This window comes from Lolium perenne, chromosome 7, assembly GCF_019359855.2.
Source record: "Lolium perenne isolate Kyuss_39 chromosome 7, Kyuss_2.0, whole genome shotgun sequence".
NCBI classification, from domain to species: domain Eukaryota; kingdom Viridiplantae; phylum Streptophyta; class Magnoliopsida; order Poales; family Poaceae; genus Lolium; species Lolium perenne.
In genome coordinates, this window is record NC_067250.2 from 158,395,104 (window position 1) to 158,412,637 (window position 17,534).

The following is a 17,534-nucleotide window of genomic DNA, read 5'->3' on the forward strand; positions in this document are numbered from 1 at the left end:
TCACATTGCTCACTTGTGCTTGGCAAGAATGGAGCCGGCCAAATTGAGTATGCATGGCAATTCCGGCCAGCCATGCCTCTCCATTTTTCTTCCTCTACAAGACTTGCCTCCCAACTACCCAATCACTAAATGGGCAGCCACCCATCTTAGCCAATCACAAAGGAGGCAGCCAACCCCCTCTCCCTATAAATGGCCCTTGGCCGGCCACCTCCTCTCCTTTGCCTTATTTCTTTTCACTCCCCACCTATTTCTCCACTCCCACACACTCTCCTCCTCTTCTCTCCCACGAGCTGCTGCTGCCCCTTGCTCCCATGGCCGGCCATGGCCGGCCACAGATAGGTATTGAAAAGATCTACAACTTGGCGTTGGTCTCATCCTCAAATACGTTACGGATTTTGCATGGTAAATAAAGTTCTGAAAACATGCAGAATCACTGTTTGTTAGATTTCTTCCGTTTTACAAAACCTTTTTGAGCAAACTCAACTGTGGGTGAAAGCCCTCTTCAGTACCTTCATTTTGGCGTTGGTTTCGCTTCAAATGACCTCCTGAAATTGAAATGGTTCACAGATCAATATCTGGTCAGATCTGACTTTGTCGAATTAAACCAGGAGCTTGGAAACGAATTTTTGAATGAAACCAATTGGGTACGAAACACCTATTCAATACCTTTCAGATTCAGCTGACCTCATATTTTTATGATTTATGTACGATTTGTGGTGAATTAAACTTGTTCTGTGTGTTCTACAGACATGGCTGTTAGCTTTTAATTCATCAAAAATCCATTTTTGAACCTAATTGAGTGATTCCAATTCTGTAGGATTACTGAATGTTTTCTTAATCATCTCAAACAAGTTTCAAACATTTATCTGTTCTGTAACTCTAGAAAGAAAGCAAATTGATGTAGCCCCGGTCACCGACGTCGCTACACCAAGACCAACAAGTCCCCCTAGTGGACCGATGACACGAGCCCGAGTCAAAGCTCTTCATGATGAGGTGAACTCGCTCCTCACCACCCTTGCTCTTGGTACCCCTTTGGATGGATTGCTACCTCATGCCGACGTGCTATGTGTCATTAGGTACAAGGCGCGTCAAGACCACGGAGAGGAGAAGACGCCAAGGTCAAGGGAAGGAGAGAAGCAACTGGACATGGAAATGATCATGAAGCCGAAGCCGACGTCGCACGAAGCGCTCCAAGGAAGAGACGGACGCTGGCCGGTCCAGGACCCGGTCAGACCGGACCTACAACCGGACGCCCCGGTCATAGGCCCGGTCGACCGGGCGCAAACCGGGCCAGCTCCCTCGTACCGGACGACGATCGGACCAGGACCGGAAACTTCGCGATTTCCCGGTTTGCGCCCGGTCGATCGGACCCATGACCGGACGGCCCGGTCACAGACCCGGTCAGACCGGCCCCAAACCGGACAGCCCGGTCCCAGGCCCGGTCCGACCGGCCCCAAACCGGACCTGACGAGAATGCCCCACCAAACTGCCTTAACTTATCCATTCGCGTACCTGTTCGCCCTTGCTGGCCGTGTATGACTATATAAGTAGCTGGAACCCCTCATTAGCTCTTTAGACTTGTTTTGAACTCAAACCTAATTTTGAGCTTAGTCTCCCTTGGGTATCATCCCTCTGTAATCAAGGCCATCCTTGTTGTTGATTTGGATATTGTTGAGTGAGATTCTAGTACAAGCTACTCTCTCTCCCTCACCAATCCCCTTTTCTCCAACACCAATCTCTCACCGGGAATTCTGCCGCGTGCCTCTTCCGGGTGATTCTATTGGCGTGGTCCATCGAGCCACGGGGGTAAGTATCGGGTGTATCGGGTTGGTGTGCGTGCGTGAGTCTCGGAGTTCCTCGTGTTCATCGTGTTCTTCGTGTTCCTCGCGTTTTCCCATCTCCCCTCTTGGTTTCGAAGTCAATCCGCGAGATCGGGCCACACACGGGGTCTTAGACCTCATCATATGGTATCAGCAGCTCTTGGTTACCGCGGATTTGACCTCCCACCCACCCGATTTCGTCCCTAGAAAATTTTCCAAAAAAAAAATCCCCAAAAATAGCCCTAAATTGCCTCTTGACCGATCTGTGATTTGGTTGCGTTTTGAGTGGTTTTGGTCCATGGATCTGGTGTTGTTGTGCTTGATCTACTATTTCCCCAACTTTTAGCCTCCAATTCCATCGTTTCCCTTCGATTTGGTCGATTTGGCTTGGTTTCGTGAAGAACAGGAGAGAGAAAGCTTCATCCCGCGAAACCCGGTTTCGGCCCCGGTCAACCGGGCCACAGACCGGACGAGCCAGCACAGAACCCGGTCGACCGGGCGGCAACCGGACAGGCCGGTCCAGGAGCCGGTCCAACCGGACCCCAGACCGGGCGCATCTTCGCGCCCTCCTTCGACCTCGACTTCCGGCGATCTCCACCACCACCACCACCACCACCACCACCACCATCATCGCAGGTATAACTTGCAGGTCACCTTGTAACCCCTCTTCCTTTTGCGATCTATCCCATCGAGCATTGCTTGTTTAGTGTTGCGAGACATTGCACGTGGCCCCGCATTGTGAGGTGTGTGTGTCGCGTTGAGTAAGGCACCCAAGCAAACACTCGTGTGGCAAGATAGCAAAAGCGAGGCTAACGCTAACATAGTGCGTCAAAAAGCCCCAAAAACACAAAAAGAGTGCGAGTAGCACCATACATCCATACGCCCATACATACAAAGTGTCCACGTGCCACCAAAGATACAAACGAGTGCAAGTGCCGCCATATACAAAAGAGAAAAAACTTTTAAGCAAAGAGAGATAGGAGAAGAGAGGCCGCGTGTGAATCTTGTTGTCTCTTCCTTTGCAACCAAAGCTTTGGCTCTCCTTGTGTTAGTGTGACACCGAGCACTTATACATACACTTTTCCGCTCACTTTTGGTTGCACTAACCCCGCTTATCTCGTGTGTGTGTTCCACAACTTTTTCCGTGTTTATAGTGATCTTCACATTGACATTTGGATTTTTGGACTTTACCCACTTTTAACAACATACTCGATCTTGGAGTTGTCTTTTGGCTTTCCACAACACTCGCCTAACACCATATTTGCTAGCTTTTGCGTGTGGTTTTGCGTGTGTCCCCGATACACTTGATCTTGCTTTCGGTTTGGTGGATTGCCTCAATACTATCTTACCTTGGTAAGAGTGCGAGGTAGTCTCCTTCCACTAACATACACAACATAGTTCTTGTCTTTCCATCATGGATAGGAACGGAGATACCAATAGGGATGAAGAGATCCTTCGCAACACCGAGAGGCTGGCTACTCAACACAACCTATGGACGCAACGACAAGAGTTCAAGGAGCAACTCTCCCTCTTCGAGACGCGCATCGATGAGCAATACGATGAAGTGGCTCACAACTTCTCAACCGTGAACCACGACTTGGCCCTTCTTCGTGAAGCTACGGACAACTTGAATGGCCAAATGGCGGCCAATGATGCCAACATGGAGCGGCGCATGGATAGCCTCGAGCGCGCCATCACCAACTTGGGTCGCCATCGTCGACACCGGTCTACTTCCTCTTCATCAAGCTCTTCCTCACGGCATGAAGACCATTACTCTCATGGTGGCCTTTCGTCCCCAAGCTCTTCTTCAAGGCGTGAAGACCATCATCGACCTCATCGCTCACATGCTCGTCATGAAGACTCCCACTCCAACTCTAGGCGTGGAGAAATACATCGCCATGCTCGTCCACATGAGCGTCCTCCACAAGCTCAAGACCTTCAACAAGATCGTCACCAAGTGGATCGCCATGTTCACCATGGGCGTGATGGCCATCCCCAAGACCAAGATCCTCAAGATCCACCTCGGCGAGATCTTCGTCGCCACCCTCGCCATGACCAACGTGGACGAGGAGAGCCTCACCATGATCAAGATGAGAGACCCAACATTGAGCATCGTCCTCAACCGCGACAAGATCTTCAACCACATCCTCACCGTGAACCAAGTGAAGCAAGTGTTCAACTCCACCACCAACCCAATGCTATGGTTGGCCATAGAAGACCTCCTATTCCACCTCTAGCCGCAAGAGTTGACGGCGCCCCTCCTCGTAGAAGAAACTTGGAGGATGAAGAGAACATGTATGGCAAGCTCAAGTTCAACATGCCCAAGTTCAAAGGTGAAGACGACGCCGAAGCATACCTCTCATGGGCACTCAAGGTGGACAAGATCTTCCGCATCCACAACTACTCCGGTGCCAAGAAAGTGGCTATGGCATCACTCGAGTTTGAAGACTACGCCAACACTTGGTGGGAGCAAGTCCTCACTCTTCGCGAAGAAAAGGGTGAACCTCCTATTGACACTTGGGAAGATATGAAAAAGGAGATGCATGCTCGCTTTGTCCCAAAGCACTACATGAAAGACCTCTTCAACAAGCTCCAAAAGTTGAAGCAAGGCACCAAAACCGTTGAGGAGTTCTACAAGGAGATGGAGCTCACTATGATGCGAGCCAACATCCAAGAGTCCGAGGAACAAACAATTGCTCGTTTCTTCAATGGCCTTACTTATCCTATCAAGAGGATTGTCGAGTTCCAACCCTACTCCAACATGGTTGAGTTAGTCCACCAAGCATCGAAGGCCGAGCGCCAAGTGATTGAGGACATCAAGTACTCAAGGCCAAGTCCTATTTCTCCTCCAAGCTCGCTACATCGACTCCTCCTACTACATCAACTCCTTATGCTACAAGTGCCAAGGCCAACGCATCCTCTACACCTTCCAAGAAGCCGACTATCCAAAGTCGAATGAAGCAAACGGTCTCCTCTACCGCCTCCTCTAAGGCATCCACGGGACCCTCTAGTGTCACTTGCTTCAAGTGTGGCACCCAAGGTCACAAATCGTTTGAGTGCAAGAACACCAAGGTCATGATCACTATGGAGAATGGTGACATCGAGACTCTTGATGAGGATGAATATGAAGCCCTTGTGCAAGCCGCCGTGGAAAGTGAAGAAGCTTATGAGCCAGATAGTGGAGAAGATCCTCTCTTATGTGAGCATGACCCAAGTCCCTCACTTGTGGTCACAAGGGTGCTAACCACACAACCTCATGATATGGAAGAACAACGGTGCAACATCTTCCAAACCCGTGCCGGAATTGGTGGCAAGTCTATCAAGGTCATCATCGATGGTGGAAGTTGCCACAACCTTGCGAGCACCGAGTTATGTGAGAAGCTCCACCTCACTCTCCGCAAGCATCCTCACCCTTACCATATCCAATGGTTGAGTGACAAGGGCAACGTCAAGATACAACATACCGTCACCGTCAACTTCAAGATCGGCCCTTATGAGGACACCATCGAGTGTGACGTGGTACCCATGACGGTGTGCCACATGTTGCTTGGCCGCCCTTGGCAATATGACAAGAAGGCTATACATGATGGACTCTCCAACACATACACCTTCAAGGTCAACGACAAGAAGTTCGAGTTGCGCCCGATGACTCCTAGCCAAATCATCGCGGATAATGCGAAGGCTTTAGCGAGGGCACAACTCCGCACCCACCATAGTGAGATGAGAGGAGAGGAGCGACCCACCACAAAGATAGTGAGCACCACAAGCCATATATGAGTGAGTCCAAGAGTGTCCTTCTAGCCACCAAGAGTGAGTGGAGAGAGCTACAAGAGAACCCATCCACCATATTGCACTACGTGCTCATATGCAAGGGACCCTCGTCGGCAACTAACGACTTAACCAACATTCCTCCGTCTTTGTTGTCTCTTTTGCAGGAATTTCAAGACGTCTTCCCCGACGAGCTCCCTCATGGACTACCACCACTCCGCGGCATAGAACACCGCATCGACCTAATACCCGGCGCTCCGCTCCCAAACCGTGCCGCCTACCGCACCAACCCCGAAGAGACAAAGGAGATCAACCGCCAAATTCAAGATCTCCTCGCCAAAGGGTATGTCCGTGAAAGCCTTAGCCCTTGTGCGGTTCCCGTGATCCTCGTGCCTAAACCGGATGAGACGCAACGGATGTGTATGGATTGTCGCCCCATCAATGCCATTACCGTCCGTTACCGCCATCCCATTCCGCGTTTAGATGACATGCTTGATGAACTTAGTGGTGCCACGATTTTCTCTAAAGTCGATTTGCGTAGTGGTTACCATCAAATCCGCATGGCTATTGGTGACGAATGGAAAACGGCATTCAAGACCAAACTTGGTCTCTATGAATGGCTCGTTATGCCTTTTGGTCTTTCCAATGCACCATCTACTTTCATGCGCCTCATGAATCACATCTTGCGTCCTCTCATTGGCAAGAGCGTGGTTGTCTACTTCGATGATATTCTTATTTATAGCAAAAACCTCGAGGACCATGTGCAACATGTGAGAGAAGTCTTGTGCATCTTGCGCCATGAAAAGCTTTATGCTAACCTCCCCAAATGCACATTTGTTCAAAACAAATTGGTTTTTCTTGGTTTTGTGGTTTCCGCTAATGGGATTGAAGTTGATTCTTCCAAGGTGGAGGCCATCCATAATTGGCCTACCCCTACAAATGTTGGCCAAGTCCGAAGCTTCCATGGACTTGCCGGGTTTTATCGCCGCTTTGTGAAAGACTTTAGCACCATCGCTTGCCCTTTGAATGAGCTTACCAAGAAGAATGTTCCGTTTGTTTGGGGCAAGGCCCAACAAAATGCTTTTGATGAGTTGAAGAAACGTCTTACCGAAGCTCCACTTCTTGTTCTTCCAAATTTTGCCAAAACTTTTGAGATTGAGTGTGATGCAAGTGGGCTTGGTATTGGCGGTGTTCTTATGCAAGAGGGCAAACCCGTGGCATACTATAGTGAGAAGTTAGATGGCGCACGCCTCAACTATCCTATATATGACAAGGAGCTCTACGCTTTGGTTCGTGTTCTTGAAGTTTGGCAACACTATCTTTGGCCAAAAGAGTTTATCATTCATTCCGATCATGAGTCCTTGAAGTATTTGAAAAGCCAACACAACTTGAACAAACGACATGCAAAATGGGTCGAGTTCATTGAGTCCTTCCCATATGTGATAAAATACAAGAAGGGCAAGGACAATGTTGTGGCGGATGCTCTTTCCCGCAAAAACACCCTTTTGCTAACTCGTTTGGATTTTCATGTTTTGGGACTTGAAGAGATCAAAGAACTCTATCCTTCCGATTCTTTCTTTGCTCCCATTTTTGAGAAGTGCTCCGTTGAGCGAGGAGTGGATGATTTCTATTTGCATGATGGCTATTTGTTTAAAGCCAACAAGATTTGCATTCCGCGTCTTCGCTTCGAAAATTGCTTTTGCAAGAGTCTCATGGAGGAGGTCTTATGGGCCACTTTGGCCGTGACAAGACATATGCCATGCTCTCAACCCACTACTATTGGCCAAAGATGAAGCGAGATGTGGAGCGCCTTTGCCGTCGGTGCACAACATGCTTACAAGCTAAGTCTACCTCCAACCCTTATGGTCTCTACATGCCATTGCCTATTCCTTTTGCACCATGGACAGATATTAGCATGGATTTCGTTCTAGGCTTGCCTCGCACTAAGCATGGTCATGATTCCATATTTGTTGTAGTGGATAGATTCTCTAAGATGGCTCATTTCATACCTTGCCATAAGAGCGACGATGCTTCACACATTGCTTCATTGTTTTTCAGGGAAATCGTTCGCCTACATGGAGTACCGCAAAGCATTGTGTCGGATGGAGACGTCAAGTTCATGAGCTATCTTTGGAAGTCGATCATGGCGAAGTTTGGAGTCAAGCTCTTGTTCTCATCATCATCGCACCCGCAAACGGACGGCCAAACGGAAGTGGTCAATCGAAGCCTCTCCACCCTCCTACGGGTCCTCGTGAAGAAAAACTTGAGGTCATGGGAGGAGTGCCTTCCTCACGCCGAGTTCGCCTACAACCGCGCCAAGCACAAGACTACATCAAGGAGCCCCTTCATGGTCGTCTACGGCTTCGAACCTTACACGGCACTCGACATACTTCCGCTTCCCCTACACGAGCGCATCAACATGGACTTCGACAAGCGCGCCGCCGCCGTCAAGAAACTACATGAAGAGACAAGGGCAACCATACAAGCACATGTTCTTCGTCAAGCCAACCACATCAACGCCAAGAAGAAGGCAAGGATATTCGCGAAGGAGACCTCGTTTGGATCCACCTCCGGAAGGACCGGTTTCCCCATGAGCGCAACTCCAAGCTCAAGCCAAGAGGAGATGGCCCCTTCAAGGTCCTCAAGCGCATCAATGACAACGCTTACGTCATCGACATACCAACATCCAAGTACTTGGTGAGCAACACGTTCAACGTCTCGGACTTGTCACCCTATCATGGAGATGAGGAGGCGCAAGAGTCGAGGACGACTCTTTCCCAAGGGGGGGGAGATGATGTAGCCCCGGTCACCGACGTCGCTACACCAAGACCAACAAGTCCCCCTAGTGGACCGATGACACGAGCCCGAGTCAAAGCTCTTCATGATGAGGTGAACTCGCTCCTCACCACCCTTGATCTTGGTACCCCTTTGGATGGATTGCTACCTCATGCCGACGTGCTATGTGTCATTAGGTACAAGGCGCGTCAAGACCACGGAGAGGAGAAGACGCCAAGGTCAAGGGAAGGAGAGAAGCAACTGGACATGGAAATGATCATGAAGCCGAAGCCGACGTCGCACGAAGCGCTCCAAGGAAGAGACGGACGCTGGCCGGTCCAGGACCCGGTCAGACCGGACCTACAACCGGACGCCCCGGTCATAGGCCCGATCGGCCGAGGCGCAACCGGCCAGCTCCCTCGTGCGGACGACAGCCCGGACCAGGACCGGAAGCTCGCAGCTTCCGGTTTGCGCCCGGTCGACCGGACCCATGACCGGACGGCCCGGTCACAGACCCGGTCAGACCGGCCCCAAACCGGACAGCCCGGTCCCAGGCCCGGTCCGACCGGCCCCAAACCGGACCTGACGAGAATGCCCCACCAAACTGCCTTAACTTATCCATTCGCGTACCTGTTCGCCCTTGCTGGCCGTGTATGACTATATAAGTAGCTGGAACCCCTCATTAGCTCTTTAGACTTGTTTTGAACTCAAACCTAATTTTGAGCTTAGTCTCCCTTGGGTATCATCCCTCTGTAATCAAGGCCATCCTTGTTGTTGATTTGGATATTGTTGAGTGAGATTCTAGTACAAGCTACTCTCTCTCCCTCACCAATCCCCTTTTCTCCAACACCAATCTCTCACCGGGAATTCTGCCGCGTGCCTCTTCCGGGTGATTCTATTGGCGTGGTCCATCGAGCCACGGGGGTAAGTATCGGGTGTATCGGGTTGGTGTGCGTGCGTGAGTCTCGGAGTTCCTCGTGTTCATCGTGTTCTTCGTGTTCCTCGCGTTTTCCCATCTCCCCTTTTGGTTTCGAAGTCAATCCGCGAGATCGGGCCACACACGGGGTCTTAGACCTCATCACAAATGGTACAGACATGCAGTAAACTTGTCAATCCATTTGTGAGAGTTTCAGAAACAATTTGAACCCAAATCCAATTGTGTATGCACCTCTGTTTAAATATCTTTCACATGCCGTTGGACTCATATTTTTAGGATTTTTCTACAATTTATGGCTTACAGATCTTGTTTTCTGTACAGTCAGATTCAAAGAAATTCCTAAAATTGTAGGTTTAATATTTTTGGGTGATTCTAATTGGGTTAGTCTTGTATTAGTACTGGCTATCTAGGAAAAATATTATTAGTCTCTGTTAATACATATTGGTTGCTGTTAGTAATGTTTATGTGTGACATGCATTGTTGAAGCAAAACTTTTCGGTTTATTTAGAACCTGATGAGGTCTAAGACCCCGTGTGTGGCCCGATCTCGCGGATTGACTTCGAAACCAAGAGGGGAGATGGGAAAACGCGAGGAACACGAAGAACACGACGAACACGAGGAACTCCGAGACTCACGCACGCACACCAACCCGATACACCCGATACTTACCCCCGTGGCTCGATGGACCACGCCAATAGAATCACCCGGAAGAGGCACGCGGCAGAATTCCCGGTGAGAGATTGGTGTTGGAGAAAAGGGGATTGGTGAGGGAGAGAGAGTAGCTTGTACTAGAATCTCACTCAACAATATCCAAATCAACAACAAGGATGGCCTTGATTACAGAGGGATGATACCCAAGGGAGACTAAGCTCAAATGTAGGTTTGAGTTCAAAACAAGTCTAAAGAGCTAATGAGGGGTTCCAGCTACTTATATAGTCATACATGGCCAGCAAGGGCGAACAGGTACGCGAATGGATAAGTTAAGGTAGTTTGGTGGGGCATTCTCGTCAGATCCGGTTTGGGGGCCGGTCTGACCGGGCCTGGAGCCGGGCTGTCCGGTTTGGGGCCGGTCCGACCGGGCCTGTGACCGGGCCGTCCGGTCATGGGTCCGCCGACGGCGCAAATCGGAAAGCTGCGAAGTTTCCGGTCCTGGGTCCGGTCGTCGTCCGGCACGAGGGAGCTGGTCCGGTTTGCGCCTCGGCCGACCGGGCCTATGACCGGGCGTCCGGTTGTAGGTCCGTCTCCGACCGGGCCCCTGGATCGGCCAGCGTCCGTCTCTTCCTTGGAGCGCTTCGTGCGACGTCGGCTTCGGCTTCATGATCATCTCCATGTCCAGTTGCTTCTCTCCTTCCCTTGACCTTGGCGTTTCCTCCTCTCCGTGGTCTTGACGCGCCTTGTACCTAATGACACATAGCACGTCGGCATGAGGTAGCAATCCATCCAAAGGGGTACCAAGATCAAGGGTGGTGAGGAGCGAGTTCACCTCATCATGAAGAGCTTTGACTCGGGCTCGTGTCATCGGTCCACTTGGGGGACTTGTTGGCCTTGGTGTAGCGACGTCGGTGACCGGGGCTACATCATCTCCCCCTTGGGAAAGAGTCGTCCTCGACTCTTGCACCTCCTCATCTCCATGATAGGGTGACAAGTCCGAGACGTTGAACGTGTTGCTCACCAAGTACTTGGATGTTGGTATGTCGATGACGTAAGCGTTGTCGTTGATGCGCTTGAGGACCTTGAAGGGGCCATCTCCTCTTGGCTTGAGCTTGGAGTTGCGCTCATGGGGAAACCGGTCCTTCCGGAGGTGGATCCAAACGAGGTCTCCTTCTTCGAATATCCTTGCCTTCTTCTTGGCGTTGATGTGGTTGGCTTGACGAAGAACATGTGCTTGTATGGTTGCCCTTGTCTCTTCATGTAGTTTCTTGACGGCGGCGGCGCGCTTGTCGAAGTCCATGTTGATGCGCTCGTGGAGGGGAAGCGGAAGTATGTCGAGTGCAGTGTACGGTTCGAAGCCGTAGACGACCATGAAGGGGCTCCTTGATGTAGTCTTGTGCTTGGCGCGGTTGTAGGCGAACTCGGCGTGAGGAAGGCACTCCTCCCATGACCTCAAGTTTTTCTTCACGAGGACCCGTAGGAGGGTGGAGAGGCTTCGATTGACCACTTCCGTTTGGCCGTCCGTTTGCGGGTGCGATGATGATGAGAACAAGAGCTTGACTCCAAACTTCGCCATGATCGACTTCCAAAGATAGCTCATGAACTTGACGTCTCGATCCGACACAATGCTTTGCGGTACTCCATGTAGGCGAACGATTTCCCCTTTGGCGAGGAGATCTTGAATTTGACGGTTGATCTCCTTGGTCTCTTCGGGGTTGGTGCGATAGGCGGCACGGTTTGGGAGCGGAGCGCCGGGTATGAGGTCGATGCGGTGTTCTATGCCGCGGAGTGGTGGTAGTCCATGAGGGAGCTCGTCGGGAAGACGTCTTGAAATTCCTGCAAAAGAGACAACAAAGACGGAGGAATGTTGGTTAAGTCGTTAGTCTCCGACGAGGGTCCCTTGCATATGAGCACATAGTGCAATATGGTGGATGGGTTCTCTTGGAGCTCTCTCCACTCACTCTTAGTGGCTAGAAGGACACTCTTGGACTCACTCATATATGGCTTGTGGCGCTCACTATCTTTGTGGTGGGTCGCTCCCTCTCCTCTCATCTCACTATGGTGGGTGCGGAGTTGTGCCCTCGCTAAAGCCTTCGCATTATCCGCGATGATTTGGCTAGGAGTCATCGGGCGCAACTCGAACTTCTTGTCGTTGACCTTGAAGGTGTATGTGTTGGAGAGTCCATCATGTCTAGCCTTCTTGTCATATTGCCAAGGGCGGCCAAGCAACATGTGGCACACCGTCATGGGTACCACGTCACACTCGATGGTGTCCTCATAAGGGCCGATCTTGAAGTTGACGGTGACGGTATGTTGTATCTTGACGTTGCCCTTGTCACTCAACCATTGGATATGGTAAGGGTGAGGATGCTTGCGGAGAGTGAGGTGGAGCTTCTCACACAACTCGGTGCTCGCAAGGTTGTGGCAACTTCCACCATCGATGATGACCTTGATAGACTTGCCACCCATTCCGGCACGGGTTTGGAAGATGTTGCACCGTTGTTCTTCCATATCATGAGGTTGTGTGGTTAGCACCCTTGTGACCACAAGTGAGGGACTTGGGTCATGCTCACATAAGAGAGGATTTTCTCCACTTTCTTGCTCATAAGCTTCTTCACTTTCCACGGCGGCTTGCACAAGGGCTTCATATTCATCCTCATCAAGAGTCTCGATGTCACCATTCTCCATAGTGATCATGACCTTGGTGTTCTTGCACTCAAACGATTTGTGACCTTGGGTGCCACACTTGAAGCAAGTGACACTAGAGGGTCCCGTGGATGCCTTAGAGGAGGCCGTGGAGGAGACCGTTTGCTTCATGCGACTTTGGATAGTCGGTCTCTTGGATGGTGTAGAGGATGCGTCGGCCTTGGCACTTGTAGCTTGAGGAGTTGATGTAGTAGGAGGAGTCGATGTTGCGAACCTGGAGGTGAAGTAGGTCTTGGCCTTGGAGTACTTGATATCCTCAATCACTTGGCGCTCGGCCTTCGATGCTTGGTGGACTAACTCAACCATGTTGGAGTAGGGTTGGAACTCGACGATCCTCTTGATGGGGTAAGAGAGGCCATTGAAGAAACGAGCAATGGTTTGCTCTTCGGACTCTTGGATGTTTGCTCGCATCATAGTGAGCTCCATCTCCTTGTAGAACTCCTCAACGGTCTTGGTGCCTTGCTTCAACTTTTGGAGCTTGTTGAAGAGGTCGGTCATGTAGTGTGCGGGGACAAAACGAGCATGCATCTCCTTCTTCATATCTTCCCAAGTGTCAATAGGAGGTTCACCCTTTTCTTCGCGAAGAGTGAGGACTTGCTCCCACCAAGTGTTGGCATAGTCTTCGAACTCGAGTGATGCCATAGCCACTTTCTTGGCACTGGAGTAGTTGTGGATGCGGAAGATCTTGTCCACCTTGAGTGCCCATGAGAGGTAAGCTTCGGCGTCGTCTTCACCTTTGAACTTGGGCATGTTGAACTTGAGCTTGCCATACATGTTCTCTTCATCCTCCAAGTTTCTTCTACGAGGAGGGGCGCCATCATCTCTTGCGGCTAGAGGTGGAATAGGAGGTCTTCTACGGCCAACCATAGCATTGGGTTGGCGTTGGAGTTGAACGCTTGCTTCACTTGGTTCACGGTGAGGATGTGGTTGAAGATCTTGTCGTGGTTGAGGACGATGCTCAATGTTGGGTCTCTCATCTTGATCATGGTGAGGCTCTCCTCGGCCACGTTGGTCATGGTGAGGGTGGCGACGAAGATCTCGCCGAGGTGGATCTTGAGGATCTTGGTCTTGGGGATGGCCATCACGCCCATGGTGGGCATGGCGATCCGCTTGGTGACGATCTTGTTGAAGGTCTTGAGCTTGTGGAGGACGCTCATGTGGACGAGCATGGCGATGTATTTCTCCACGCCTAGAGTTGGAGCGGGAGTCTTCATGACGAGCATGTGAGCGATGAGGTCGATGATGGTCTTCACGCCTTGAAGAAGAGCTTGGGGACGAAAGGCCACCATGAGAGTAATGGTCTTCATGCCTTGAGGAAGAGCTTGATGAAGAGGAAGTAGAGCGGTGTCGACGATGGCGACCCAAGTTGGTGATGGCGCGCTCGAGGCTATCCATGCGCCGCTCCATGTTGGCATCATTGGCCGCCATTTGGCCATTCAAGTTGTCCGTAGCTTCACGAAGAAGGGCAAGTCGTGGTTCACGGTGGAGAAGTTGTGAGCCGCTTCATCGTATTGCTCATCGATGCGCGTCTCGAAGAGGGAGAGTTGCTCCTTGAACTCTTGTCGTTGCGTCCATAGGTTGTGTTGAGTAGCCAACCTCTCGGTGTTGCGAAGGATCTCTTCATCCCTATTGGTATCTCCGTTCCTATCCATGATGGAAAGACAAGAACTATGTTGTGTATGTTAGTGGAAGGAGACTACCTCGCACTCTTACCAAGGTAAGATAGTATTGAGGCAATCCACCAAACCGAAAGCAAGATCAAGTGTATCGGGAACACACGCAAAACCACACGCAAAAGCTAGCAAATATGGTGTTAGGCGAGTGTTGTGGAAAGCCAAAAGACAAATCCAAGATCGAGTATGTTGTCAAAAGTGGGTGAGGTCCAAAAATCCAAATGTCAATGTGAAGATCACTATAAACACGGAAAAAGTTGTGGAACACACACACGAGATAAACGGGGTTAGTGCAACCAAAAGTGAGCGGAAAAGTGTATGTATAAGTGCTCGGTGTCACACTAACACAAGGAGAGCCAAAGCTTTGGTTGCAAAGGAAGAGACAACAAGATTCACACGTGGCCTCTCTTCTCCTATCTCTCTTTGCTTAAAAGCTTTTTCTCTTTTGTATATGGCGGCACTTGCACTCGTTTGTATCTTTGGTGGCACGTGGACACTTTGTATGTATGGGCGTATGGATGTATGGATGTATGGATGTATGGTGCTACTCGCACTCTTTTTGTGTTTTTGGGGCTTTTTAACGCACTATGTTAGCGTTAGCCTCGCTTTTGCGATTTTGCCACACGAGTGTTTGCTTGGGTGCCTTACTCAACGCGACACACACACCTCACAATGCGGGGCCACGTGCAATGTCTCGCAACACTAAACAAGCAATGCTCGATGGGATAGATCGCGAAAGGAAGAGGGGTTACAAGGTGACCTGCAAGTTATACCTGCGATGATGGTGGTGGTGGTGGTGGTGGTGGAGATCGCCGGAAGACGAGGTCGAAGGAGTGGCGCTGCGTCGCCCGGTCGGAGGCCCGGTTGGACCGGGTTCTGGACCGGCTTGCCCGGTTCGCCGCCCGGTTGACCGGGTGCTGGGCCGGCTCGGCCGGTCGTGGGCCCGGTTGACCGGCTGCTCAACCGGATTTCGCGGGATGAAGCTTTCTCTCTCCTGTTCTTCACGAAAACCAAACCAAATTGACCAAATCGAGGGGAAACGATGGAATTGGAGGCTAAAAGTTGGGGAAATAGTAGATCAAGCACAACAACACCAGATCCACGGACCAAAACCACTCAAAACGCAACCAAATCACAGATCGGTCAAGAGGCAATTTAGGGCTATTTTTGGGGATTTTTTTGGAAAATTTTCTAGGGACGAAATCGAGTGGGTGGGAGGTCAAATCCGCGGTAACCAAGAGCTGCTGATACCATATGATGAGGTCTAAGACCCCGTGTGTGGCCCGATCTCGCGGATTGACTTCGAAACCAAGAGGGGAGATGGGAAAACGCGAGGAACACGAAGAACACGACGAACACGAGGAACTCCGAGACTCACGCACGCACACCAACCCGATACACCCGATACTTACCCCCGTGGCTCGATGGACCACGCCAATAGAATCACCCGGAAGAGGCACGCGGCAGAATTCCCGGTGAGAGATTGGTGTTGGAGAAAAGGGGATTGGTGAGGGAGAGAGAGTAGCTTGTACTAGAATCTCACTCAACAATATCCAAATCAACAACAAGGATGGCCTTGATTACAGAGGGATGATACCCAAGGGAGACTAAGCTCAAATGTAGGTTTGAGTTCAAAACAAGTCTAAAGAGCTAATGAGGGGTTCCAGCTACTTATATAGTCATACATGGCCAGCAAGGGCGAACAGGTACGCGAATGGATAAGTTAAGGTAGTTTGGTGGGGCATTCTCGTCAGATCCGGTTTGGGGGCCGGTCTGACCGGGCCTGGAGCCGGGCTGTCCGGTTTGGGGCCGGTCCGACCGGGCCTGTGACCGGGCCGTCCGGTCATGGGTCCGGTCGACCGGGCGCAAACCGGGAAACTGCGAAGTGTCCGGTCCTGGGTCCGGTCGTCGTCCGGTACGAGGGAGCTGGTCCGGTTTGCGCCCGGTCGACCGGGCCTATGACCGGGGCGTCCGGTTGTAGGTCCGGTCTGACCGGGCCCTGGACCGGCCAGCGTCCGTCTCTTCCTTGGAGCGCTTCGTGCGACGTCGGCTTCGGCTTCATGATCATCTCCATGTCCAGTTGCTTCTCTCCTTCCCTTGACCTTGGCGTTTCCTCCTCTCCGTGGTCTTGACGCGCCTTGTACCTAATGACACATAGCACGTCGACATGAGGTAGCAATCCATCCAAAGGGGTACCAAGATCAAGGGTGGTGAGGAGCGAGTTCACCTCATCATGAAGAGCTTTGACTCGGGCTCGTGTCATCGGTCCACTTGGGGGACTTGTTGGCCTTGGTGTAGCGACGTCGGTGACCGGGGCTACATCAGAACCCTTGACCAACTCTTTTTAGTAGAGATGGGCAACCTTTGTTTTATGCTTCCAAAACAAAACCTCTGCAACTTAACATTAGCTCTTTTATTTTGCTTAAGTTTCCGAATGATGTGGAATATGGTTTGCTTCCTATTTTGAATGTAGTGTTATGTGAACAAATTAAGTTAGGAAAACTATTTCTACTTTTCCAAAAATGTTTGAAAATGTATTATGACTGTTTTTGATGCCAAACTAATGCACTTGTCATCTTTATAATGTTATCTACCAGGGGATATTTGGTTTATACCATGGTGATAACCGAGAGAGGCAATTGCTAAGTTGTGATGCACTCATACCTTTACTAAGTAAATAAATGGGGATTTCTAAATTAAAACTCTTAAAGTTGTTTTGTGGTATCTATAGGTCCTTAGTATGTTATACCTTGGCTGCATGGTTAGTTGTTGATTGATGAATGTTGTCTTGTTGATGCAATGTGATTGATTGTGTTCCTTTTATATTTTCCGGCGATAGATGCGAACAATTCCGGAGAAGAAGAAGAAGAAGAAGAAGAAGAAGAAGTGGAATCAGACAAGGATATTATTTATATTATTGGAATTGTTATATTGATGGAGTTGAAGAAGTCCGGGGACAAATAAACCAAGGCAAGCCATCTTTTGATCTCTTGCTATTTATCCTTCTTGTTGTGCTCATTGCTCCATTATATACTTGGTTCCTTGTATCATGGGTGATTTTTGGTCCTCTACTCTATGCATACTTATTCCCAAGGTATGTTGAACCCCTTGTTGATGCTTTGCATACTTGCTCCCAAGTATGTGAACCCCCTTGTTGATGTTATGCATGCTTACCCTAAGCATGTATGCCCCCTTGATCATATC

General features: G+C 50.4%; 1 long non-coding RNA gene across 1 annotated transcript; it reads left to right on the forward strand.

Moving 5' to 3' along the window:
* Positions 1 to 329: 329 nt before the first annotated feature.
* On the forward strand, positions 330 to 17,002 carry LOC139833035 (uncharacterized). The gene is made up of 3 exons (XR_011748042.1): positions 330 to 402; positions 568 to 644; positions 16,928 to 17,002. It is a non-coding gene; the product is annotated as an uncharacterized lncRNA (long non-coding RNA).
* The last annotated feature ends 532 nt before the right edge of the window (positions 17,003 to 17,534 follow it).